At 39.2% G+C, this 27,711-nt stretch overlaps 1 protein-coding gene across 5 annotated transcripts in view; it reads right to left on the minus strand.

Moving 5' to 3' along the window:
* The window catches only part of LOC149148917 (mediator of RNA polymerase II transcription subunit 22a-like), a 175,179-nt gene that overhangs the window by 136,168 nt on the left and 11,300 nt on the right, over nucleotides 1–27,711 (minus strand). The window lies entirely within an intron of this gene.

Genomic DNA, 27,711 nt, shown 5'->3' on the forward strand with positions numbered 1-27,711 from the left:
CGAACTTGCCGTAGTTGTTGTGGTCGCAGTGGTCGTAGTTGAAGCTACCATAGTTGTTGTGGTCGAAGTTTTCATAGTTGTCGTGGTCGAAGTGTTGATTTATTGGGATTGGACAAATAGAGCTTGTTGAAGTCTTCTCTTGAGAACAGAATAGGGCAGAGTTGGAGAACTTTATGAAGCAGCATATTGAAGATTTGTGGAGACCATTGAAGACAATGGTGCATTGAAGCCACAATGAGGTAACCTTGGAGATTTTGTTTGGGTGACATGAAGAGAAGTGGCGATACCTTCTAGGAAGACAAGGTTGTCATTGATGGCGTGATGTAGAGACTAAGGGAAAGCATAGCTGAAGATTGACAAGGCTTTTTAAAGAAGACAATGAGAGTCGTGAAGTATAACCAAATACATCTTGACGAAGTAAAGTAAGGGTTGGAGCCCAAGAGGTTGGAGCCTTGAAAAGACAAGGTTGGTGCCTTAGAGAATAGGGTTGGATCCCTAGAGGTTGGTGCCTCAAAATTGACGAGGTTGGTGCCTTGGAAGTCCAAGCCAGTGCTTGGAAAATATAGGTTGGAGCCTGGGAGATTGAAGATCGGTGTCTTCATCTACGGTTGGAGCCCTACATATATTGTACTTGATTTATTGTAAAGAAGAAATTAATAAAAGCGTTTATTCTTATTGTTCATTTTGTGTTCTAAATATAAGTGATCTAACTAGTAAAAGTAGCAATTGAAAAGAAATATTGATTCACCCTCCCAATATTTCCAACATTTATAACTTATAAGGATTGGAATTGTCATTAGTTTCTTTTTTATGCTTAAAATTTACCATATTTGTTTTTTTGTATTTTGACAAGTCTTATAAGGGTCGTTCCCGAGTCTTATACAAGTCGACGAGTCAATGTCATGACAAGTCTTATACGAGTACGAGTCGTGCAACATTGTTATATAGAGTAAGCCCAAAACTGTAGGATGCTTGTCATATATTATTGTAATGCGAGATAAGTAAAACAGATCATGCCACTGAACAAATCCGAGATAACCCACAAGACACTTCATATTTCGATTTAAATGCCAACAAAGTGATCTTCAAGGCTCCTTAATCAAACCTTTGCTCTGATACCATGTTGGAGAAATGGGAGGTTTGCATATTAAATTAAATTTCTTCTTTTCATTGATAATTTCTACTTTAAATGTGAGGTTTGCATCCACTTCTACCGCCATCCTACTACTGTCACTTTGGGGCTCCCGTAACCAAGTATGATCCAAGCGTTTGGGTACCTCAAAGATTCGGCCCCTCATCTCCTGTAGTCCTCCTAACTACAGCTCGATGTCTCCCAACCTCTTCTCAAAAGGTACATGAGCAATCATGGCACAATCGTCACCATCCTCTACCTCATTCTCTACCTTCGTTGGCGCTGCCTTGGAGTCAGATGCCTCTCCCTTATTCTTCTTTCTCGGACACTAAGTTGCATAATGGCCCAGTTCCCCACAGTTGAAGCACTTTATCTTGGAGAGGTCCTTTTTCTTCCTCTTCCCTTGTTGCCCCACAGATGCCAGAGCTACATCCTCTTCCTCCTTTTTCTTGACCCGGGCTCCTTTGCCACTACTTCCCGCATTGGTCAGTCGTTTGATCTCTTCTTGGTGAAGTGTTTCCCACAGTTCTTCCCAATCTAGAAGATTTGCTCTGCCCAAAATTGTTTGGAGGAATGTCTCCCACTCCTCGGAGACTGCGTTCAAGGCAATCCTCACCATCAATTCCTGATCGGGCGTGGCCCCTATGGAAGTCAGTTGGTCCTGAATCTCCTACAACCTGCTGAGGAAGTGATCTATCTACTCCCCCTTCTGCATCTGATATGATCGCAACTGATTCTCCAGTAGCATCTTTCTCTGCACGGAAGTGCCCTGATACAGTGTCGTCAAGGTGTCCCACATCTCCTTTGCCGTATTCTTCTCAACAATATGTTAGACTACATGATCCTTGACCCCATCAAGGATTATGCACTTAGCCTTGGCCATTGCATCCTCATACTTTTCGTTATCAGCTAGGTCAACTGGGATAGCCATGGTTCTCAAGGCGAAGGCCTTGATGCGATGTCTATCTAGAATAGACAGAATCCTGGCCTTCCAGATGACAAAGTTGGACGCCCTGTCCAGCTTGTCCTAATCCCTCAGTCTGTTCATGGCCATCTCTGCTCTTCTTTTAGACTCCTCTGAGTCTCTACTTTCCTCTTGGAAGTTCTCTCTTCGACTCCCTCTAAGTCTCTACTTCCCTCCTAGAAGTTCTCTCTTTGACTCCCTCTGAGTCTCTACTTCCCTCCTGGAAGTTCTCTGTTAGACTCCCTCTGAGTCTCGATTTCCCTTCTGGAAATCCTCTTGCCAACAGTCGAATCGCACCTCTCCGATCCCCTTTTCTCTTGCAACACTGATCTGGATTTCTTGGCTAGAAATTTGCCTAGGTAGTGACTCCCTTCTACCTTGGTTGTGTCCTGTTAGGTATTGTTCTGCCTCAACAGTAACAACACCCCACCAGCTTCACACTCCACAATCTTCCCCTAGCTTCCTATGCCCCAGCAATTGAAGAACTGAGCCTCTAGGCTCTGCGCAATCCCGGCACTAGCTGAATTGCTCCACTAGCCAACTGCGTCACTCCTACTTGGCTGAGCAGGATGACATGGCTCTTCGTGAGCCTCTTCTGCCTCTCACTGCTTCTGCGCTGGCCCCTTCTCTGGCTCGAACTGATGACGCAGGCCCTCTGCGTCAACCCTTCTCTATTGCTTTCTGCCTAGGAACAACTTCTGTCACTCGGGACAGTTGTTTCTGCTGCAAATTCTTTGATTCAACTGGTGCCTTCAGCTCTCCTGTGATCTGCAACGCTCTGATACCATGTTGAAATTTCTAAGTCTAACCCGTTAGAAACTTTTCTGCACTATTTGGTTTATTTCTCCTACTTGTTAATTAATGAACAAGTTATTTAACCAATATAAACACTAAAATAAACATAATGCAGTCTCAACCATCTACAGATCAACCACTGAAAGAAATAAACAAACACACGAGGGACACAGTTATTTTTGGACAAATGTCCCCGAAAAAACCCAACTTGGGAAAACGAGTGCAGCAGTTCTGAGGGTTTTATTATTAAGCAGCTTTTCTGAGTACAACCGGGTGCCAAACTGGCTCACCCTACAGAGAAAATAATCTTGCAGTAATACCTCTCTTTGGAAGCAGATATTCTGAAAGTCTACTCCACGAAACCCTCTCCAGCGCCTCACTAAGGCTCAGCGTCAGCCCTCCCGACCTCTGCGTTATCCTAAAACCCTTTGTGTCAACCCTCTGAGACTCTACGCAGCCTCTCTAGCCCTCTGCATCACTTCTACAGCCTCTGCGTCACTCACGCAGGCCCTCTAGCCCTTTGCGCATTCATTGTTGGCCTCTACATGGCTTCCTCTGGCTCTGCGTTTGCCTCTGCGCCGGTCTTCCAACACTATCTTTGCCTCTCTGCTATGCACTCACTGCCCCTCGATGCAACTGACCACTGGTTCAATTTCTCTTAGCAAACCCCGCTCTAGAAAATCGAACTGACTGATCACTCTGGTGTATCTCCAACTAACCCTCAAGCCCCCTCTTATACTTTTTATGTTGAGTCTTCAACGGCCAAGATCACATCTCTAATCAACGACTAAGATTAAATTTGTCTTGATCCATGTCATTTAGAACCTTCTAACCCAATTTTATATCAATACCCATTAATATTTTTATTTTCCTAAGTTTAGACTATAGGAATTTACAGGGTAAGTTCCTCAAACAAAACACCAAAGGACACCGCTCACAAACAGATCACAGATCAATACACCAGTACTTTTGACGTGGCTAAAACCCTCAAAGAGGGAAACAGTGCACAACCTGAGCCAACGCGGCCACTTCAGGCAATTTATTAATAAAAGAATGAAAATTTACATAAGCTTCTCTCATGGACGGTTAACCTACAAATGACCCTCCATGCTCTTTAAATACAGATCATGGACCAATCAGGTGTTAAGCCATGGATCAAGTGTCGGTAATACCAAGGAGAGAATGAATCGTCGGATCACTACATATCGTGACCGTCAGATTGTAAATTACAAAATGTACATAGTAAAGAAACACACTTTACCTACTCTATACTAGACCAAGTTATACTTAACTATTTCCTATGTGTCGGAATATCCTAACATCCCCCCTTAAGAACAACTTGGGATAGGATTGAAGGATTTACAAATATGACACAATAGGAGAAGGAAGGAGGCACTAGAGCCTATACCCCCTTAGTGACAACTTCCTGAACTCCAACCATAAATCGAAGTTTAGTGAACTTCGCCTCTGTGAGAGCCTTTGTAAAGATGTCTGCAACTTGATCATCTGTTGAACAATATTGCACTTCAAGAACATGGTCGTGGATGAGCTTTCTGATGAAGTGCATGTGCAGTTCAATGTGTTTGCTGCGCTGATGTTGGACTGGATCTTTGCATAGTTGAATGGCACTTTGATTATCACACCAAAGTGTAGACGGATGTTGCTATTGAAAGCCAAACTCTGACAGGATCTGACGAAGCCACAAGGCTTCCTTACTGGCTTCTACAGCACCACGATACTCTGCTTCTGCTAAAGAAAGAGAAATGGCACCTTGTTTCTTGCAAGCCCATGTAATAGGTCCTGAACCAAGAGTGAACACATAACCTGCAGTAGACTTCCGATCATCAGGATCACCAGCCCAATCGGAATCAGTGAAACCGACCAATAGAGGAGATGCTTCGGCACTGTAATGAATCCCAAACTGAACTGTACCTCGAACATAACGAAGTATTCTTTTAGCTGCTTTCCAATGACTTTCACGTGGGTTTTGCATAAACCGAGCAACAAGGCCAACAGCAAAGGAAAGGTCAGGACGAGTATGGGTTAGATACAAAAGTTTTCCTACAAGTTGACGGTATAAGGTAGCATCAACTTCAGGAGAAGTACAAGTGACTGAAAGTTTGACTCCAGACTGAAAGGGAGAAGGGGCTGGCTTACAGTCTTCCATGTGAAAATGGCGTAGAATATCACAGGCATACTTGGACTAGAAAAGGGAAATACCTTCCTTGGATTGCAAGACTTGAAGACCAAGAAAATAATGTAAGTGTCCTAAGTCTGTCATTTCAAACTTCCTTTTAAGGCTAGTATTCACATGGTTTATAAGGTTGGGAGCACTACCAGTCAGGATAAGATCATCAACATAAAGAACAAGAATGATAAGAGACTTGTCCACTTTCTTGGTGTAGACAGTATTGTCAGAATGACACCTAGAAAAGCCATTTTCTAAAAGAAAGTTATCCATTTTGGCATACCAAGCTCGAGGAGCTTGCTTGAGACCATAAAGGGATTTCTTAAGCCGACATACAAGGCTGGAGTCTGTTTGTATAAAGCCAATAGGTTGTTCCATATAGATTTCTTCATGCAAGTCCCCATGCAAGAAGGCGGATTTAACATCCATCTGATGGACTTCCCATTTGAAAGAGGTAGCAAGGAAAAGAACAAGGCGGATAGAGTTCATTTTGGCAACAGGGGAGAAGGTTTCAGTATAGTCAATGCCTTCAACTTGTGGAAAACCCTTAGCAACAAGAAGAGCTTTTTGTTTATCAACTTTCCCATCTGGTCCATACTTGGTTCTGTAAACCCATTTGCATCTAACAAGTTTTCGTCCCTTTGGTAGAGGAACAAGATCCCATGTATCATTTGCCAATAATGAATGATATTCTTCATTCATAGCTGCTTCCCAATCTGGATGGCCAAAAGCTTCTGCAAAGGTGTCAGGATCATAATTCACTAAAGCTTGAGCCAGTAAAGAAGAGGCTCTCTCGAACTGAGAACGTGTACGTCGCTGATCTGTAGGATCACCGGCAAGATCGCCTGCTGCATCCCGAGTAGCACGGACCCATTTTGGAAGCTAAGGAGCTGAAGGAGGATCCTGAGAAGGTGGGGGAGGATTGTCATCCTCGCTTTCATCATCTGAAAAAGAAATATTTTCAAAAGTAGAAGAGATAGGAAGAGGTGGCACATCCGCCGAACTAGGCTCGTAGGCCGATATATTTTCAGCAAACTTTACATCTCTTCTAATGATAACATTCTTGGACTTATGTGGAATAAGTCTATATCCTTTGACATCTTCAGAATATCCAACAAAAATGCATTTTTCACTCTTAGGTTCTAAAGCTTTATGTTTCTCATCTGGAATATGGGCCCATGCTTCACTTCCAAAAACACGAAAGTGACTTACATCTGGTTTAATTGAGCTCCATGCTTCTTCTGGAGTGATATTCTTTAAAACCTTAGTAGGAGTGCGATTTATTATGTAATTTGCACAGTTAATTGCTTCTGTCCAATAATTAAGACTAAGTCCTTTAGATTGAAGCATACAATTAGCCATTTCCTTTAAGGTGCGATCCTTCCTTTCAGCTACACCATTTTGTTGTGGAGTATATGGAATAGTATGTTGCATTTGAATTCCATTCTCAGTGCAAAAGTTGATGAAGGTGTTGTTAACATATTCTCCGCCATTATCAGATCTTAGCTTAAGAATTTGATGTCCAGATTGTTTTTCAACAAAGGCCTTAAAGGCCAAGAACATGTTGAATACTTCACTCTTGAGTTTTAAGAAATATACCCAAGTGCGTCTGGAGAAATCATCAATGAAAGTTAAGAAATACTTGTAGCCAGAGAATGAAACAACTGGAAGTGGACCACATAAATCACTATGCACAACCTGTAAAGGGGCTAAGGCGTGCCAAGAGGCACGTTTTTCAAAACTGACCCGATGATGTTTTCCGAGTACACATCCGGAACAAACACCATCTCTACAAGATACCAATGGAAGACTTGTCACCATATTTTCTTTACATAGATTCTGAAGAGAGCGATAGTTTAAGTGACCAAATCGCTCATGCCAAAGTTTGCTCACTTCATCATTATGAGCAACAAATACCGAGGGAAGATTTGATGACCCAAAGTTGTGAAACTTATACAACCTTGTAGAATCATCAGCAATGCCAGTAGCTAAAATCTGTCTAGGATCTGTTAGCTCTTTAATTACAACATCATGAGGTGAAAATTCAACGATTTTACCTTCACCTGAATGAGTTATCTGATATACAGATAGAAGGTTGCAAGATAAGGTTGGAACACATAATACATCATTAAACTGACCATTGTCTATATGAACAGTTCCAGTCCCTACAACACTAAGAGATCTAGCATCACCAACATATATATTTTTGGTGTTACAATCATTTAAAGAAGAAAACATGGCTTTGTTTTTGGCCATGTGATAAAAAGCTCCAGAATCAATGAGCCACTCATGAGAATGAGAAGAAGAAGATATATTTAGTGCATAGCCAGACCGAGATGCTTGACAACCACATGCAGAAAGTGCCATTCCTGACGATGAAGTTGAAGTTGAAGAGTGCTCCAAATGGATGTTATGCTTCTTCATTGCTGCTTCCAAGGCTTCCATCTTCTTAAAGCATTTGGATTCTAAATGGCCATTTCGATTACAAAAGTTGCAATGTCTATCAGTCTTCTTCCCTTTGTTTTTATTTGTCTTATCATTTTGTTGAAATGATTTTTCATTTTGAGGCTGAAATTGCTTAGGACCCTTGTTTGGTTTAGGACCATTCCTTTTAGGATACAACTTCTTAGGATTCTTTGAATTTGGTTGCTGTTGGGCGGCTAACGCTTTCTTAGAAGAGTTTCCAAGATTAAGAAGACCAAGGTGTAAGAGTTTTTCTTGTTCTCTTATTAAAGAATCACAAAAAAAATCAAAGGAAGGGGACTTGTAGTCTTGTCCTTGAGAAATGAAGGCTTCTCTTGTAGAACGGAAGGTGGAAACAAACACAGAGTAGGCTGGTCCCAACTTAGTAAGAATGGAATAGATAAAGTTACTATCTTCTTTCTTAACCTTAACACCTTCCAAGAGAAGTCTAAGGGTCTTGAACTTGGACAAAAAATCTTCAATGCAAGAAAAATTATTGGGGTACAATGTAAGCAACTCATTTTCAAGTTGATGGGCTCTAAGTTCATTTTTGATTCCAAAAACTTTAGTAATCTGTTTCAATGCTTCATCAGGAGTATCAAGTTCTGGAATATGGAATCTAAGATCTGGAGAAATAGGCATCCCTATCAACCCACGTGCTTGATCTTGCCTATTTTCCCATTTAGCTACCTTATCTTCATCTTTTGGTTTGGTTTATTGGCCTGAGGCTATTCTGTAGAGACCTTTACTTCTAAGTAAATCCACAACGTAGGACCACCATTGGAAGTAGTTGGTGCTGTCAAGAATAACTTGGCATGGACTTTCCATTTTAACAGAAACTGAAGCTATAGATGCTGAAACTAAGTTTTCCAATGGAAAGATCTCGAAAAATTAGGTTGTTTCAAAAAAAACGGCTCTGAAAACGGCTTCCGGATGAAGAAGTTATGGCTTTTTGAAGAAAATTTGATGAAGATGCCGACGAAGTGTGGAAATGTGCGGAAATGAAAAATCTACCCCCAAAAAAAGGAGACTTGAACTCAAGACCTCTACTCTCATAAATTAGCTTTGGACCAAGTGAGCTATACAAAAAGTTTGAGAGAGAGAGGGGGGGGGCTTGAAGCTTTGGGTTGCGTGCTTGCTTTGAGAAAGCTCTTTTTCCCTACAAAACAAAAAACACAAAACCCAACACGGACATACAAAAAAAAAAACGAACCTTGCGGCTCGAAGTTAGCTTTAGCCGGAAACTAAATATTTTCCTCAGTGTTTCTGATTTTCCGAGATCACATTAAGGCGCAGCGGAAAAGAGCATACGCATGAGAAAAATCCTTTCTTTCTGTTTCTGATTTGCCCAGATCGCACAGAGTGGCAGGGCAAAGAGCATACGCAGAAATGAAAGGTATAGATCCGGTAATAAAGAAGGCTAAATAAACCAAAACCGAAATAAACAGAGAGAAAATAACTGTAAACTGCAAATAAACACTGTATACCTCCAGATCTTAAAAATGACGCAGCTAAGGCTAACGGAAACCTTTTCGCGTGAAACGAAAGGGGTTCCTCACTGGAACAGATGCTCCCAACACAACAGAGCAGTCCTCTCGTCCTTGAAGCAGTCAAAAACAATAGATCTAGGAAACGGTAGTCGGATGCAGTTCTACCGGCTTCAGATTTGGATCACCAACGGACGCTGCCCTCAAATAGCTCTGATACCATGTAGGAATTTACAGGGTAAGTTCCTCAGACAGAACACCAAAGGACACCGCTCACAAACAGATCACAGATCAATACACCAGTGCTTTTGACGTGGTTAAAACCCTCAAAGAGGGAAACAATCCACGGCCTGAGCCAACGCGGCCACTTCAGGCAATTTATTAATAAAAGAATGAAAATTTACATAAGCTTCTCTCATGGACGGTAAACCTACAAATGACCCTCCATGCTCTTTAAATACAGATCATGGACCAATCGGGTGTTAAGCCACGGATCAAGTGTCAGTAATACCGAGGAGAGAATGAACCGTCGGATCACTACATATCATGACCGTCGGATTGTAAGTTACAAAATGTACATAGTAAAGAAACACACTTTACCTAACTCTATACTAGACCAAGTTATACTTAACTATTTCCTATGTGTCGGAATATCCTAACATAGACAAACCCATTAAAAATATTAATTATTTTCGTATCTCCTTCACCGGGTAGAATTTCCCCAAACCATTTCTGGGTCTTGGAGATCACATGTGCTTTAGCCACTTCACCAATTTTCATGGCTATAGCACATTCGATGCTACCCCAAATCAACATTTTTCACCAGATCGAACCTCCACAATAAAACCTTACCCCGGCAGCAAAAACCCTAGCAAAAAGATGCAAAATTTCAGCCCTCTTCTTCGCACGTGTGGAGAGAAAGAAAGAGAGAGGAACCCAAAACACTTCTTCTCCTTCTGCCTTCTTCGCTTGCCCTTTTCTGCTTCTTCCTTCACATGAGAGAGGAATGAGTGTGTCCAAATGAGGTCGAACTGTCTTCTATATATAGGTCTTTCAGGGGTACGAATTCCAGCTTCTAGGCCGACTTGACAGGTTGGCAAGCCAACTTGGTCTTGGAAGGCCAAGTAAAATACAAAAATAATTCTTTTTTTTATTTACAAGATGCGTGATGGGGTCTTCATATTATGACAATGTCCCTATTTGACTTCTTGGCCGAGGACAATCCTATAAGCACTTTCAATTAGTGTTTGACCTATAAAACAAATTTCTTGGGCAAGAAACCCAAGCTCAATAATAATAATAATCATTTTTCTTTCTTTTACAAATTACAAGAATCAAAAGTACATTTCATATTTATGAAGACCGAACCTAGTTACACTTTCTTCAACACTCCCTTTTAACTAGGGAGGTATTCATAAATGGTACATGGCAATTCTCAATACTGAAGAGATCTCATAAGAAGAGTCGAACTAGTAATCCATCTGTATAGCATCATTATAACCAACATTGTCACATAGCAAGGCATTGACTAACAGCTCTATCTCTCAATAGATCAGAGCACAATGTTGGAAAGACCAATCATTATAGACACCTTCATCATTGTCTCTCAAGGTACATACCCGCCCGGGTGTTCACCGAGTATGACCTTCTAGAACTATTCTTATCTTGGGTCCCCAACCCTCAAAGAATATCAGTCCTCTTACCTACTCTTATCTTGGATGTGCTACGACATTCGCAATGAGTATCGGATGCCAGATGATTACTCAATCCTCCATTCTTCCTTCCAAAATGAAGACAAGAATGATGTGTCTACCTCTCCCTCTCAACTAGGGAAGATAGGTCAACAAATCCAAGCTTGTTTCTAAAATACACAAGCATCTTATTGGGAAGAGATTTTGTCAAAATATCAGCGATATGATCATCAGTGGGGATATACTCTAGCTTTAGTACACCATCTTGTACCAACTTTCGAATGTAGTGGTACTTGTTGTTTATGTGCTTCGTCTTTCCATGAAATACCAGGTCCTTGGACAATCTAATACAATTGGTCTTATCACAATGTATTATGGTAGGATCCAACGATCCTGCAAACAGATCAGATAACATCTTCCTTAACCAAATTGTTTCCCTACTCACTTCACATGCTGCAATGTACTCGGCCTCAACACTACTCAATGCCATTGTCTCTTGCTTTCTGCTCATCCAAGAGACCATGCATGATCCCAAGCTAAAACATCCTCTTGTAGTGCTTCTTTCATCCTTCTCGCTACCTCCCCAATCAGAATCAGTAAATCCTTCAAGATGAACATCTTTTCCCTTTTCATACTTCAGGCAGTAATGGATGGTTCCCTGCCATCCAATGATCATGTCTCGGCTCCATTTGAAATTAACTGAGAACATTTACCGCAAAACATGTATGGCCTAGTATTCACCAGATACATCAAGGAGCCAATCAGTTGTCTGTACTTAGTAGGATCCACTAGACTGGATTCAGATTTCCTCAACATTTTCAAGTTTGTGATCATCGGAGTTGTCGTGGGTTTGCATTCCATCATATCAAACCTTTTCAATAGCTCAATCACATACTTTCCTTGTCCCAGGAAGATTTCATTCGATTCTTGCCAGACTTCCAATTCTAGATAATAATGCATAAGTACTAGATCCTTCATATCAAATTCGGCTGCCAGCATTTTCTTACACTCTTGAATTCTTTCTTCATTACTAGTCAATAGAAGATCATCTACATATATGGCCGAGTATTAACCAGATACATCAGGGAGCCAATCAGTTGTCTGTACTTAGTAGGATCCACTAGACTGGATTTAGATTTCCTTAACATTTTCAAGTTTGCGATCATCGGAGTTGTCGTGGGTTTGCATTCTATCATATCAAACCTTTTCAATAGATCGATCATATACTTTCCTTGTCTTAGGAAGATTTCATTCGGTTCCTGCCAGACTTCCAGTCCTAGATAATAATGCATAAGTCCTAGATCCTTCATATCAAATTCAACTGCCAACATTTTCTTACACTCTTGAATTCTTTCTTCATTACCAGTTAATAGAAGATCATCTACATATAGAAAAATGATGACAGGTTCGTCATTCTCTACTTTGATGTAGAGATTGGGATCTGTCGTGCTTTTCCTGAAACCCAACCTTTGCAAGTATGCATTCATTCTAGCATACCATGCCCTAGGAGCTTGCTTGAAGCCATAAAGTCTTCAATCTGCAAACATGAGTTTTCCTATCCTTTACTTCGATCCCAATGGTTGCTTTATGTAGACTTCTTCATCTATGGTACCATTCAAGAATGTTGTTTTGTCATCCATTTGATGTACCTTCCATCCCATTGATGTTGCCAGAGATATCAGAGATCGGATCGTGGTATACCTTGCTATGGGAGCAAAGGTCTCTTCATAGTCAATGCCTTCTTCCTAAGAGAAGCCTAGTGCCACGAATTTAGCCTTGAATTTATCTATGCTTCCATCTGCAGCATGCTTGATCTAATATAACCACTTAGAGGTTACCACTGATTTGTTTTCCAGTCTAGGGACAATTTCCCAGACTCCATTATCCATAATAGATTGGTATTCCTCATTCATTGCATTCTTCCATTCTTGGTGTTTGGCTGCTTCTTCGAAAGCAGAAGGTTCATCTTCAATGCGCTTCGACATGTATGTTGCATATCCTAAGTATCTTTTTGGTTTCTTGCTCTCCCTGAATCTTCCTCTTGCAATGTGACCTTCTGCTTCTTGAGGTATGACCTTCTGCTTCTTGAAGTGTAGAAGTTAACCATTTAGGTCTCTTTCTTCTTTCAAGGAGAGAGATTGGTTCACTGGGACCTTCTTCTTCATGATGAGAGACTTCTTCTTCCTTATTAACTTCTTCCTCAATCATAGGAAGATCCTCCTCATCAGAATCTGAAGGGAGATCGTTAGATTTCTTGAAGGCATTGCTCTCATCAAAAATTACATCTTTGCTTACTTCTATTTGATGTCCTTCCTTTATGTAGATCCTATAAGCCTTGGAAGAGTTGCTATATCCAACAAATAATCCGTTCTGCTTGCGGGATCTAGCTTCTTTCGTTTGTCCTTGGGAATGTGAATATATACATGACACCTAAATATCCGGAGATGATCAATATTTGGTTTCTTCCCAGTGAAGACTTCTTCGGGAGTTATATTGCCAAGTGACCTGTAAGGACTTCTATTTTGAATGTATATTGTAGTCTTCGTTGCTTCTCCCCATAGGAATTTCGATAGATCTTCATCATGGAGCATAGCCTTGACACTTTCTTCTATAGCTCTATTCTTTCGTTCAACTACTCCATTCTGCTCGAGATTGTATGGAACTATAAGCTCCCTCTTAATCCCAGCCTCCTTACAGAAATCATTGAGTTCTTTGGAGGTATACTCGCCTCCATTATTTGACCTTAGAATCTTTACCTTTTTTCTGTAAGATTTTCCACCTCTGCCTTGAATTCTTGAAATTTTATGAATACTTCATCCTTGGTATTAAGTAAATAAACCCAAGTTTTCCTTGAATGATCATCAATGAAAGTAACATAATATAGATGACCTCCAAGTGATTTAGACATGGGACCACATACATCAGAGTGGATGATATCTAGAATCTCTTGAGCTCTAGATGTACTATTTTCAAATGGTTTCTTTGCATTCTTTCCCAAAGCACAGCCTTTGCAGACTCCTTCATGGTCTTCTTTAAGATTTGGTATCCCGTTTACAATGGAGTTTAGAGTTGGCAAGATCTTGTAATGAAGATGGCCCAATCTTCTATGCCAAAGTTCACACGGACTTATCTCAATGTGGACAAGTGCTTGAATTAGAGGAGATGAGAATCTGTAGAGTCTTCCTTCTCGTACTCCAATGGTTCTATATTTTTCAATGCTAGAATCTTTAGCCCAAACCAGTACTTTACCATCTATAAAAGCAACTCTATCTCCTTTTTCTTCTAATGATGAAACAAAAATAAGATTTTTGCACAAACCTAGAACATAGAATGTTGTTGAGATGGAAATTACCTCCTCCTTCCAGATCAATTGATGTAGATCCAATGCTTTTTACCGGATAGCTCTTGTTGTCACCAAGCTCCACATAGTATGAGGACTTTCCTTTGGATAGGGTTTTGAGTTGCTTGTGATATCCAATCATGTGTCTTGAAGCTCCACTATCTATCAGCCATATATTTTCATCTTGAAATGTTCCGGTGAGGGCTGAAAACAATCCTTCATTCTTTGAAGATTTGAGATCTTTGGAAGCAAAGAGACCATTCCACACTGCTTTGAAACTTTGCTTGATGAGGCTTGCTAGAGATGAACACTTCTTTTCAAGGCTCTTCATAATAGAGTTGACCTTCTTCATGCCTTGTGCAAACCATAGCTCTAATACCATGTTGAAGAATCTAAGGCAAGATGACATTAATGATTCTTCTAACTATGATAACTGCTTGTGATGTCTTTTTACTTATTAGGAATATCTTCTTCTTATTATTATTATAGTGTGTTCTTCAATCATCAAACAACTACCAAAACAAGAAGATCAACAAGATACAAGTGCATAAGATGTAGGCTCCAAACTAAGGCAAAACCTCTCCTCTTGAGAGGAAAACCCTTCAATCTCTTCTTATAGATTCTTTATTGACGAATACCAAGACTCTTGACCAACACTAAAGCCCTTCTAAGACCAAGATCAGCTTCTCAAGAATGTGCTTGCTTAACTACTTTCCAAACCCAGCAGAATCTCTTCCGGCAACACTACTTCGACCTCCATCCACAGCTTTTCGGCCCTAACTGCAGATCTACAACTTCGGCCCCCAGCAGCCGCAGCTACTTCGCACTTGTGAGCTAGAATTGATTTTGCTTAGCCTCCCACTACCTCACTTGACCTAATTTGACTTCTGGATCTATAAGGGGACTTTGTTGGCCCTTCCTTTAGCTCTTTTTCACCAGATCGAACCTCCACAACGAAACCCTAGCCCAGCAACAAAAACCCTAGCGAAAAGCTGCAAAATTTCAGCCCTCTTCTTCGCATGTGTGGAGAGAAAGAGAGAGAGGAACCCAAAACACTTCTTCTCCTTCTTCTGCCTTCTTCGCTTGCCCTTTTTTGCTTCTTCCTTCGCATGAGAGAGAGAGGAATGAGTGTGTCCAAATAAGGTCAAATTGTCTTCTATATATAGGTCTTCCAGAAGTACGAATTCCAGCTTCTAGGCCGACTTGGTCTTGGAAGGCTTAGAAAATACAAACCAAAAAAAAAAATTACAACAAGATGCCCAAGGGGGTCTTCATATTATGACAATGTCCCTATTTGACTTCTTGACCTAGGACAATCCTAGAAGCACTTTCAATTAGTGCTTGACCTATAAAACAAATTTCTTGGGGAAGAAACCAAGCTCAATAATAATAATAATATTTTTTCTTTCTTTTACAGAATACAAGAATCAAAAGTACATTTCATGTTTATGAAGACCAAACCTAGTTACACTTTCTTCAACAATTTGTACATTATTTTATTATTAGGGACATCATTAGGCCTAATTAGGCTATTCAAATCCCTTAGAGGATCATATAAATTGATGAGAGGTTCATTTCATTCCTCATCATCACTTGGATTTGGGATATATCTTTCTAAAGATTTTGGACGTGCAATTTGCAAAATGATTTGGATGATTAAATGCATTTTGATGTGTGGAATATTTTCTCTATCTCTCTTGGAGCTTCTATTTTGGAAATGTGTTGGATGGATATACTCTCTTGTCATGTAAGTGCTCTTTTCATGTGAATTTCTTGATAATTATATTTAATGTATAGAATGTTATGCTCTGATTTTCCTTGTGCCCTAAAAATTAATGTGAATTTATGAAACACTTGTAATCTTGGCTTGTTGCATATGTTATTCATCTTGGCAAGAAGAACAAATTTTCCTAGGGGTAAGTTGTGCACCTTTTACCTTAAAACTCCATCAAATATTGCATATTGAAGTATAAAAGTATTAAAATTGTTGTGAAGTTGCATCCACAAAGAGCGTCGTTGCTTCTTTAAGCCTCCTCGAAGAGTGAAGTTCCTAAATCTTAATCATTTTGACTCCAATATTCCAAATAGCCAAGCACTGGTTCTAGATCCTTGGTGTTACATTAACTTAACAAAATATCATTATTTTACCTCTTTTCTTCGTCCCCCAAGGATAAGGAGATTTTCTAGGGCTTGGTGCGAAATTTTCGAAAGGAATTTTAGGATTATGTCCGTACAAGTTCCTTCATTTATGTCTCTTCTAGGCATCCTCCAGTTTTAAACGAATTCCGACGGTGGAATTTCAAATAAATTGATGCCCTTGCTATCACACCAAGAGGGAACCCTTGAAGCTACTTTGACTTGGGGATTTCTTGAAGGTTTGCACTTTGTAGTTCATCATTCAAAACCTTTTCTCTTAACTATAGGTGATCATTGGATGAGCCTTTACCACAGTATATCTCTCAACCCTTGGTCTCTTATAGTATTTCTCTCAAGGGGTTTTTCATGGAAAGTCACCCTAGCTTCTCCCAAAGCTCGCACTTTAATTGAATCTTTCCATTGAAAAAGTCATCCTTGCCTCACTAATGGAAAGAGTCATCCTTGCCTCACTTTGAACCCTAATATAAACACATCAATCACAAGTGAGGGATTTTGGAAGTTTTGATCTTAAGCATTCATCATTTTTTAATATTCCTAAACCCGAGGTCATCCTTCCCTCGAGCCTTTCTTGGAGAGCCCTTCTTTTGCTTCTAAAACAAGCAACCTATTATCTGAGCCTCTCCTTTGAATGGGCTTTGGAAATCACATTGTGCATCGTTATTGACCTCATCATTCTAGTGATCCCCCTATATCAAGACTCCTCCCATCGATGATAGCAGTAAAGAGCAAGGGACATTGACAGAGGTGACAGTGGGTCCTTGTCCCATTCTTGCCACTTGATTAGTAGTAGTCCTTTTGGAATCCCTCCTATGAACCAATGTTACCAGACTCGGAATTGACAATAAATCGGCGAGGCAAAAGAGTGAAGAGTTTTAATCGGAGCGGGAAAATATCGATGAATTCAATAAATAAAGATATACACATATATTGAATTAACGAAAAAAAAAAAAAAAAAAAAAACATTTTCCATTGATATTCAATAAAGCAATGTCCAAACAATGCATAATATTAATAGATGTCCAAAATATCATGAATGAATAAGTATCTCATATATCTTATGAGTCCAAACATGATCCAAAGTACCGGGTCCTAACTCCTAACCAGTGACTACATAGAAGCAAACGCATCTGCTTCTAAAAGTTTATAAAATATGGCATACTAATCAGTAAAAAGGCAATAACTGAAATAAATCTCTTGATTGTTGTTGAAATGATACGATAATGCTTTTCTATTGAACTTTGTGACAGAGCACACATTGAAGCTAACGTTGGAGCACATTGCACACTACACCTCTATTACACAGAGTAAACTGAAACTGAAACCATGGCTCCATTACCTTCTTAGCATATGAGTTGTCGAGCCTGAGCAGTGAGAAGTGACTTGCAGACCGACGTTTAATTTTTAACCTAACTAAACCACGCGGTGAACAATGCAGCAACCCTAAAAGTTAAAACATGTGCTCGCCAAGTCTAGGGCTGAAAATCACCTAAATCGTAATTAATCGGTGAGTCACGAGTCAAGCTCGCATTGACCATGAGTCAAACTCGGTCAATGAAAGTTTGACTCACCCAGAGTTGAATTGAATCGTTTAAGGGAAGAGCAGAGTTTGACTCGCGAGTGATCAAAGATTCATGTTTCACTGCTAGGGCCCCTATTAAATTGAGCAGTAACAAGGATAAGGAACACAAGATCTCCAAAACCCAAAAAAGGTTTTGCAAGAAAAGACTTGGAGACACCTTAATTAAATTAATTAGCCAATAAGTAAAAATTTCCTAAGTCTAATTTAGGAAAATTGGTTAATAAAGGGAATTAATTAAGGACGTACAATTTTTTTCGAAAGGCTTCTATTGATGAAGTCAAATTGATCTTAGCCATTAGTTGAGATGTAATTGTGGTCGTTGAGACTCCAACGAGAGATTATAAGAGCAAGTCAAAGCGATTGGAGATACAGTTTTATGAGTTGAGCAGTTCAACTACACAGTTGCAAGTATACAGCAAGGGGGCAATTGAAGCTAGGGAAAGCATCACAACAAGGGTTTCAACAGAGATTTGAAAGCAGGAGTCTAGAGGAATTTTCGCCAATATTTTCCAGTGTCCGGGAGACATGAAAGAGGAGGTTGAATTCATCTACAGAAGGTGTTGAATACAACAATGTGCATTAGCCAGTTTACCCATTGTGAGTTGTCTGAAGAGCCATGTTTCAGATGCTAGTTGTCGAATCAATGTTCCGGAGGCAGAGCGAATTGGTTTCAGAGGCAAAGGGAGGCTAGACAACTTGCCTGGAGGTGATTCCAGGGTTGTACAATTTCTTCTTAGCCAGATCCACGCATTCCAAGAGGAAGTGCAAATTCTAGGAAGGGAGTGTGAGTGGCTAAGAGAGGCCAATCCGATTGCAGAGGGAGATAAGGGTGTCTCCGGTATATTTTTCCAGTAGAGATTATCGGAGCTTTACCAAATTGGCAAGCAAATCATTGTACTCTTGAATTGTTGAAGATAATAATAAAACCCTCATATGTTGCACTAGTTTTCCCTTCTGGGTTTTTCCAGGAACAATTGTCCAAAAACAACAGTGTTATTTTTTTGTGTGTGTGCATATTTTCTTAGTTCCAGTCTTTATATTTTCGCAGCGTTTTTATTATGAAAAATGCAATAGTGAATTTATCGTTATTTGCTGAATAATAATTCAAAAGGCAAATAAACTACTAACAGTTAGAAGTTAAATATCCAGTAATTGCATTCAAGGAATTTTCAAAATTGCCTTAACACAGATGAAACCGTATCGTATAAAATCCTTCCTTATTTTTGAGCAAATGGGCATGAACAAAAAGTTGGTTTCTCCAAGCAAGACTACTTGTTTTGCACCTTCTCAAAGAGGAACAACAATCTCCTTGACTTTGTCAATTGAAAAACAAATTCATATGTTTAGAATAAAATTATTCAAAGAAGAATGTGCAACAAAACACATGTAGCTACATTTTTTTATAAACAGTAACCACCCAACTTTTCGTTGTCCCATATCAAATTTCTCAGCTCAGAGATGTTGATAAAAAAAAAAAAAAAAAAAAAAAAAATTGGGGGGGGGGGGGGTTGTTGGGGTTTATGGTAATGTTGCTAAGATCAATTCAAAAAGAAGGGGGAGAGATAGAATCCATGGAGCTGCAATCTCTCAAGCGATGCCAAATTCAAAAGAACATTTCCTTCAAATCCTATTGCATGAGTTCAAGTCTAAATGAGGTGCAAAGAATGGCTGCAAGAGTGAGATATTAAAGGAAAACCCACTGCTACAAGAGGGATCCTTTCCTTGTTTTGATGCAATGGAGCCCAAATACACACAGTCAGAGTCACACATTCTTGTGGCATTACCATAGAAGTAAAGGCATAAGTCAACCATCCATCAGAATGTGATTCATATCACCACCCAAGGGCTCATAAGGAATTATATCAGCTATATTATCGGTATTTTACAAGAAGAAAAAGGAACTAGAGACACAGCGAAACACCAGAGGTTCCAGTTGAGAGAGAGAACTTGCAGGAAGCATGCAAGGGAGCATTAGGTCTGCATTAAGGTTCTGGTATCAATGGTAACAGTTATGACGAGCAGGAACACAATGGAGCATTAGGGAGACAAGGTCGAGCATTACAGCTCATGGAGAATATGAACGAGTCCTGCCAAAACAATCAAGAGCCCAACATGAAGTGTCCAACCATAATGGCAAGTCTGACGAATAGAGGGGTATTTCTGAGCGAAGGCATAGAGGAGTTACGTCGAGATAGACAGACAGGATCTAATACCATGTCAAGCCAGGATGGTAACTCCTGAACTTGAATGAATTTTGTACTAACGTGAACAAACTTATAAATGGTCATAGATGAATGACTTACTTAACGCAGTTGAATCCCAAAAGATGATATCTAATATAACGCACAGCGAAAACCCCCAATACTTAATTCAAAAGAGTGAAGGGAGTTGTACTTGAATGATTCATGAGGCACAATACTTGCTAAGGTTTTGCAAATGGGGTAGCAAGCTAAGTGGGTTTGATTTTGGGGAAAACTCTACAGTTAAGCGCGCTTGAGCCAGAGGCGATTTGGGATGGGTGACCTCCCGAGAAGTCCTGGTTACCGGGTGCAAGCCCCAAAAGTGATGATTGATGCTATGTGATCTATTTCACTAGTTTCAATCCCACTTCTTCACCCTTGTGAGCATCACCTGATGCAATGAGTGCTAAGTGGACTATTCAAAAAACATGAGAAATTAGTCAGTTACGACTACCTTTCATGGAAATGGTCATAGATGAATGACTTACTTAACGCATTTGAATCCCAAAAAATGATATCTAAAACTTATATAAAATTATAAAAGGGACCCTCTGTTTCATCTTCCAAGGTCAGTTCCTATTCTAATTGTTCATATTTACCCTATTTACATATCTACAAAATATTCACCAAATCCTCAAGGATTAAGTGTCTAACACTTATCCCAGATTTAAGTTTGCTACTCAGATTTAGCATTTCGGTTAACTAGATTATATTTTAGCAATTTTCAAATGCATTTTCTATTTAGGAGGGTGCAAATCCCTAGGACAGATAAGGCACTTAAATGAGACATTCTATTTCTAGATGAGAGCGTATATCTCTTGAAGGCACTAGCAGGTTTGCATGTTATTGTTTATTTATCCCCAGTAAGAGACACTATTCTTTGCACATATTTCCATATAGCAGGATGCACTAGTTGAGATGATTAGGTTAGGTTTGACTCTATCAATTGAGGGTACTTCATGCATGTGTCCAAATACATTTTATTTTCCCTATCTTCTCAATCTATAAAGAAGATAAAAGTTAGACCACTAGGTTGGTTGGCAAGTTCTAATTTTAAACTTATGCAGTGTAGTTTTCTTCTTTATATTTTGAAATAGAATATAGATGCAATTTTGCAGCTATATTTTTATGTGTTTCCATTTTGATAATAATTTCCAATAGCATGTGTTTGTAGATTAATGTAGTTCAGATTTGCTGTTCTGACTGAAGTTTTCAAGTTTTAAAATGCCTAGGTTTAAGGTTAATTATTTAGAGTGCAGAATTTGCTTACCATGGTTTGAAATTTAACATTGGCATCCTAATTTTACCCTATCTCTTCTTCTATCACAACTTTGGTAAGCATACAAAACTTCCCTTTCACCTATAGTTTAGAGAGCCTCCTAAATAGATAGGAAAAGTTATTGAAAGTTTGTACCAAAAGATCCTCAAGAAAAAGGGAAGTGTTATAAGTTATAACTATTTCTTTTAAATGTGCATTAAGGTTAATCCAAAATTTTCAATAAAAGCCTACTAGAAGACATTGATTAATTTTGATTTTGTGTTTGCAACGCTTGAGGCTTGATTGGAAAAGATTGAAAGATACACACAAGAAGTATTGTGAAAAATAATATTCACTCTTTTATTCATAAGTTCCGGTAGTTGATTTACCAAATTTTATTTAAAAGTATCCATTAACATCCATTTAAGCCACTTTGGCTTCTCGAACATGTGTCAAACCCATTTGTTAATGAAGGAAAACCAATTACAGGAGGTCAAACACCTTACTTCACACACACACATGGGCTCTACACCTACTGAGGTTTGAAACTGAGTTGTTCGCATGGCAAAGCCAAGTCCCAACCACTAAACAACAGCATGAAGAATTACTAAAACACAAAACTAATAATAAACTTAGGTCACCATGACCTTTATTACCTACTAACATGATTTACTAACACAAACGCTAAGTTGGGTTACCCTGCGGCCTTTGTTACATTTACATTATTTTTCGTGCTATTAATGTCACACCCCTTTGAACATCAAGATCAAAATTTACCCCTCCCTCTCAATACAATGGATTACCAGAAGTTTTACAAATGAGGACTTTAAAAAGCAATTACAAAATTTAACAAAATGATTATAATGATCTGTAGACTACATACAGGTCCTCCTTCATCCATTGAGGTACTTTGGAGACTAACCACAATGCTAATCATTTCTCTAAGTACGCAACCTAGCTACTTTGGGTGCTCTTCTCTTTCAAGAACTCTGGAACCAACCATCCATGTTCCATCTAATTGCCATAACCTTTATGTTGATTTCAAAGGTAAAAATCATGTATATAATCATACATCTTGAGCAATCCCCTCTAAAGTTCCCCTATCTAAAGGCTACATTCAAGAGTGTACCTTTTTAACAATGAACTAAAACAAATACTCATCATCACTTTGATCACCACCAACCCCCTTTTCTACTTCCTGATATCTTGAGTATTATGGATTGCGACATTACTCCTTCCGGCCTTCTACAAATCAGTTGCATAAATCCTACAAAAGCACGATCTACATATTCATCTCCATCATCATTCAATCTTCTGCCAAAAGAGTTGAAAAAACAGAATCTAAAATAAGTGTATCCATTTGAATCGAAGTGTAAATACTATGCTACAGTTTTCAAAGGGCAAACACTTCACAAAATAGCTTTTCCATCTTCATCTTCTGCATCAACTCTGCCTTCTGCTAACTGTGACAATAATGACCTTGAATTGTTTATATGTAATATTTTTATCATTTGACATTTTTTTACTGAAAATATGTAATGACCAAAAACTGAAATACAGGAACCGTAAAAGATTTTGAATACCTACCTGAACTGTTGCCTGCTCTGGTGTAGTTGATGATGTTGCGGCTACTCTGATCCAATTTCCGAGAGACCAATTCCACCCAGCCAGACTGAGCAGAGCCTGGCTGCTCAATCCAGTAAGCTTCTCAACAGAAGCTCACTGTCCCCCGTGCCCAGAACCTCAAAATGCTTAAAGCTCTTCCAATGGTCAATTTTCTTCCTCCTGGTTTTCTCCTGCTTTCTTCTCGCGGTTTTCTTTTGCTTTCTTCTCACGGTTTTCTCCTCCCCCCGTTCTCAGCCCAATCTCTGTGGTTTTATAGCCTGGGCTTAGCGGTGGCCGCCCTGTACACCAGCGACTCCACCGCTTTCTCCCGCGGTGACAGCTTGCCCATCAGTGTGAGTCACCCTCCCGTTACAAGTGTTTCTGCCTTACTTAGGGTTCAGTTTTTAATTTAAATGCGATGGTTTATATGTAACATTAAGGTATTAAAACATTATATATGTGTTATTGTTATTATAACACTATTACGTTTCATTATAACCATATAACATATCCTGTATTACTTTATAATATTTATATGTACTTTATCATATTTGTTTGTCATTTTAACTTTATGATATTCATATATACTTTGTTTTATTTATATTTGTTTTTAATATATACTTTTGTTTTATTTATATTTGTTTTTAATATAAACTTTATTTATGTTTGTTTTTAATATAAACTTTAGAACTTTAGATTAATTAATTATTGATACAATACTTAATCTTTATTCTATTTTATTAATATCATTTCTTTTCCTTTTTTCAATATTCTGAAGCATATAATATATGTATTTAGAGATGGGTCGTTACAAAATACTTGTTCAATCAAAATTTTGCATTCTATGTTTTGCTGCCAAACAGTTCTTCTAGTGATTCCCGTGCCTCTTTACTGGATTTCTTCAAATCCATATGACGCATGTGGGTATCTAATAATCCCAAACCTATTATGGTCATTTATCCTGATATCCTTATTCTTCCATTCAACTAATATATCTATTATTAATCTATGCTGACTTATTTTCGACGACCATTCGCCATTCTCCAAATATTTCCATTTAACACAAATGAACCAAGAAAAATAATAATAATAATCAAGGTACAAAAGCCTGTACATTAAACTTTTTGATGGATTAAGTTGTTCGCATCTTTTTTAAATTAGAACAATAAAGATACCTTCAAGTCTACATTTACCTATTGGTGTAAATCTGGACTATTTCTGTGAATAGCACTCTGTTTCTCTGCAAATTAAGCCATTTCTTAAATTGTCTCTTATGCAAATAGTGTTTTGTTTCTCTGCGAATTCAAGCGTCTTCTTGGGTTTCTTTTATCGTTTCTCTGCAAATTCGAACATCTTCTTGGGTCTCTTTCTCTGTTCCTCTACATGGAATTTTCGTTCTCCTCTGCATTTGGCTTTCGAGTGTGAAGGTCTACTTCCTATCAGTTATTTGTGTGGTCATCAGTGCATTTTTCCATCATATTCTTCCTTCAAATGTGCACATGTTCATTCCTTCAAATCATAAAACTCACCGATATCTTTCCATCACTAACATGTTTTTGGGTTGTGGTTACTATATATATGATACAATATATTTTAATGTTGGATTTCCTTTCATTGCAACGAGAGGCGCTCTACAACCCAGTATGACAACGATGTTGTAAAATGTTATATAATATAATGTTATATTGACTGCCAAATTAAAATTAAAATAACTTTAACAAAACCCTAAATCATTCTTTGTAAATTTGGAACCAGATAAATAAGTTGTTGATGAAGCGATTCTTGGTTTTGCCTCTAGATATATCTTAACCTCTAGAGACATCATTAGACTTGGATACATTTCTTTAATAAAGTGATTACATCTGAATTTCTATCAGGTCCTTCCGATACTGCTGTCCTCACAATCTACTTTGTTACCTGACAAATTTCATATTTTTGCACCTTCCTTCAATTCCCATTCCACATCTGGAATGGATTCAAGTGGGAGGGCCGACGGAGGCTGCAGCTATGGCAAAAGCAAGGTAAGCATCTGGATATCAAATTCGTGCATGTTAATTAAGGTACTGTGTCAATGAATTCCTGGGTGAAACCTCATATAAGGTGGATAATGGATCAGGCTCCATATGTTGAGAACGCAACAAGATGATGGAGCTTAGTGGAAAGAAGTCGCCTTCACTAAGTGGGCCCGCAGGCTATTTTTGGCACAAAGTCTATTTTTAGACTATGTCTATTTTTAGACATATGGATCATGGTCTATGAGTTGCAGGATGCTATTTGTGGATGATTGCTCATGTTGGTAAAAATAGATGGACTTCTATTTTTAGACATATGGGCGGTTTCTATTTTTAGACTACCAGGCTAAAAATAGAACAGTCGAATATTATTAGCTCATAATAATATTTGGACTATAAACATTATCTTATCCTCTTGGAGCACTTTAGTTTGAGCTACAGATGTGGCACATGCAGCTGTCAGAAGGAAATACGCTTTCATTGTGGGTCAATTGAGCTATTGCATGCAGGTCTTCAGTTAAAACTCATGTGGTTGAGTTTCAGTGGAGTTGATTGTGGAGTTGATGGAGTTGTGTTCAGTTTGACTTGGTTAAACTAATTGTAATTAATCTAACTGCAAAAGGACTAGTGATGAGTGATGTGAATTAATTGATTAAATTAATTCACTAATTATTAACTCATAAAGCAACTAAACAATACATCAGTTAACTCAATGCATGTACAGTTCAGTGGAGACAGGTGTTAGAAGTTGAGATTGCTATCAGTTGTGACTACAGTTGTGCATGAGATCTTGCATAATCAATGGGATTGAGTTATGCCAATGAGGATTGTGCAGTGTAGGCATATACCAAGGTAATTGTAGCTTGTGCTCACGTGATTTTCACTATGGATTGTGCAGTGGAGGCAGGCAAAGCAGCGGAGGAGATTTGAACCTGTGACTTGTTCGGATCTGAGCTAGTTTTGTGTGTAACAAGTGGAGATATTACTGAGTACTTGTGAGGAGTATTGTACTATGTATTGTTACATGTTCTCAATCATTATAATATACAGATAGTGTGGGGTTTTCAGCTGTAAGCTTTCCCCGGGTTACATACTGTGTCAATGTGTGCATGCGATTGATGTTTCATTGATTTTAATGTTGCTAAATTGATGATCAACATAGAGGAGGTTATGTATTGTGCATGTATTCCGCAATAGTGTATAATCGGGATAATCTCTGTGAATAAGTGTCAAATTATTCAAAATTTCTACATGGTATCAGAGTTGTTGATTTATTATTCAGAAAGTGTTTACATTTTATTTCTTCAGGCAGAGTCTGTAATTGGGCCAGGTAGCCTCTGGATTCATCCTTCCTTTGGAAGGTGAGATATCCGGTAAAAGCCCATACATTCAATCTCTGTACGAGAAATACCTTGTTCTCACGAATCTTAGATCAGAGGCGGTTGAGTTGTTGAGCTTGTGGAATTCGAATTTGCAGCAGTGTTTTCTTGGTGTCAACGTTGCAATGTCTTTCAACGGATTGCGATTGGAGTATGCTCTTGAGGGCAGCTCAAACTATATTGCATGGAAGGACAGGATGGAGGCGGTGTTAGATGATAATGGGTTGAAGGATTTCATAGAGGCTGAGGTCCCAAAGCCTACTGATACTGCGCAAGTTGATGCTTGGCAAAAGAAGACAGCAAAGTGTCGAAGGATTCTGTTGGAGGGCGTGAAGGATCACATTGTGTCCAGCCTACATGGAAAGGCTTCTCCATACTTGATGTGGAAAGCGTTGACAGATCTATTCCAAAGCAAGAGCGATCAGAGGAAGCTGGCGCTCAAGGATAAACTCAGAAACATTAAATGCGAGAAGGGAGACAGTATGCCCAAGTATCTCACGAAGTTCACTCAGTGCAGGGATGAGCTAGGAAGTGTGGGGGTGATTGTCGATGATGAGGAGTTGGTGAGCTTGGCTCTCCTTGGTCTTCCGAAGAGTTGGCATTCCTATCAGGACTCTGTCAATGGTCCGGAGAAATTGCCAGGATGGGAGAGACTTTGGTCAAATCTTGTGCAGGAGGAGATCAGGCGGAATACCAGGGACGGATCTTCATCAAAGGGACCTAATGAAGAAAAATGCGCTTTGGCTGCCAAAGCAAAGAAGGGGAAGAGCAAGAAAGCTTCTCATTCCGGTGCGAAAGGCAAGAAGTAGGACATGTCCAAGGTGAAGTGCTTTCACTGTCACCAGCACGGACACTATGCCACAAATTGTCCGCAGAAGAAGAAGAACAAGCAAGTTGTTGGATCTACAGCAGGAGAGGCTCTAGCCTCACAGTTTGAGCTTGGTTTTTCATTGATCGCATGCTTGGTTTCAAGTGTGATGGGATCGGTGTGGTTCTTGGACAGTGGTGCATCTTTTCACATGACAGGAGATCGAGATTTGTTTTCTGATCTGGAGGAGAAAGATCTTGGAGTGCACATCGAGATGGGCGATGATGGTAGATACAGTGCGACCGGTATCGGTACCATTTCCTTTGAGAGGGAGTCTGGTAAACCCTTCATATTGAAGGAAGTAATGCATGTTCCAGGATTGAAGAAAAATCTTATCTCCGTGGCGATGTTAGAAGACAAGGGATATGATGTTGTTTTCAACGAGGGAAAGGCTTTCCTACGCAGTAAGACAACTGGAGAAACCCGAAAGATAGGGGTTCGAGTTAGGAACCTTATCAATTACATGTAGATGGCTGCGCAGCAATGGCATGCAAGGCAGAAGGACTGGTGAGCCGGGATGATGGCAAGCTGTGGCACAGGAGATTGGGTCACC

The sequence above is a fragment of the Pinus tabuliformis genome, chromosome 9 (genome assembly GCF_031772625.1).
Source record: "Pinus tabuliformis cultivar Carrire ecotype Pingquan chromosome 9, CPIR1, whole genome shotgun sequence".
NCBI lineage: Eukaryota > Viridiplantae > Streptophyta > Pinopsida > Pinales > Pinaceae > Pinus > Pinus tabuliformis.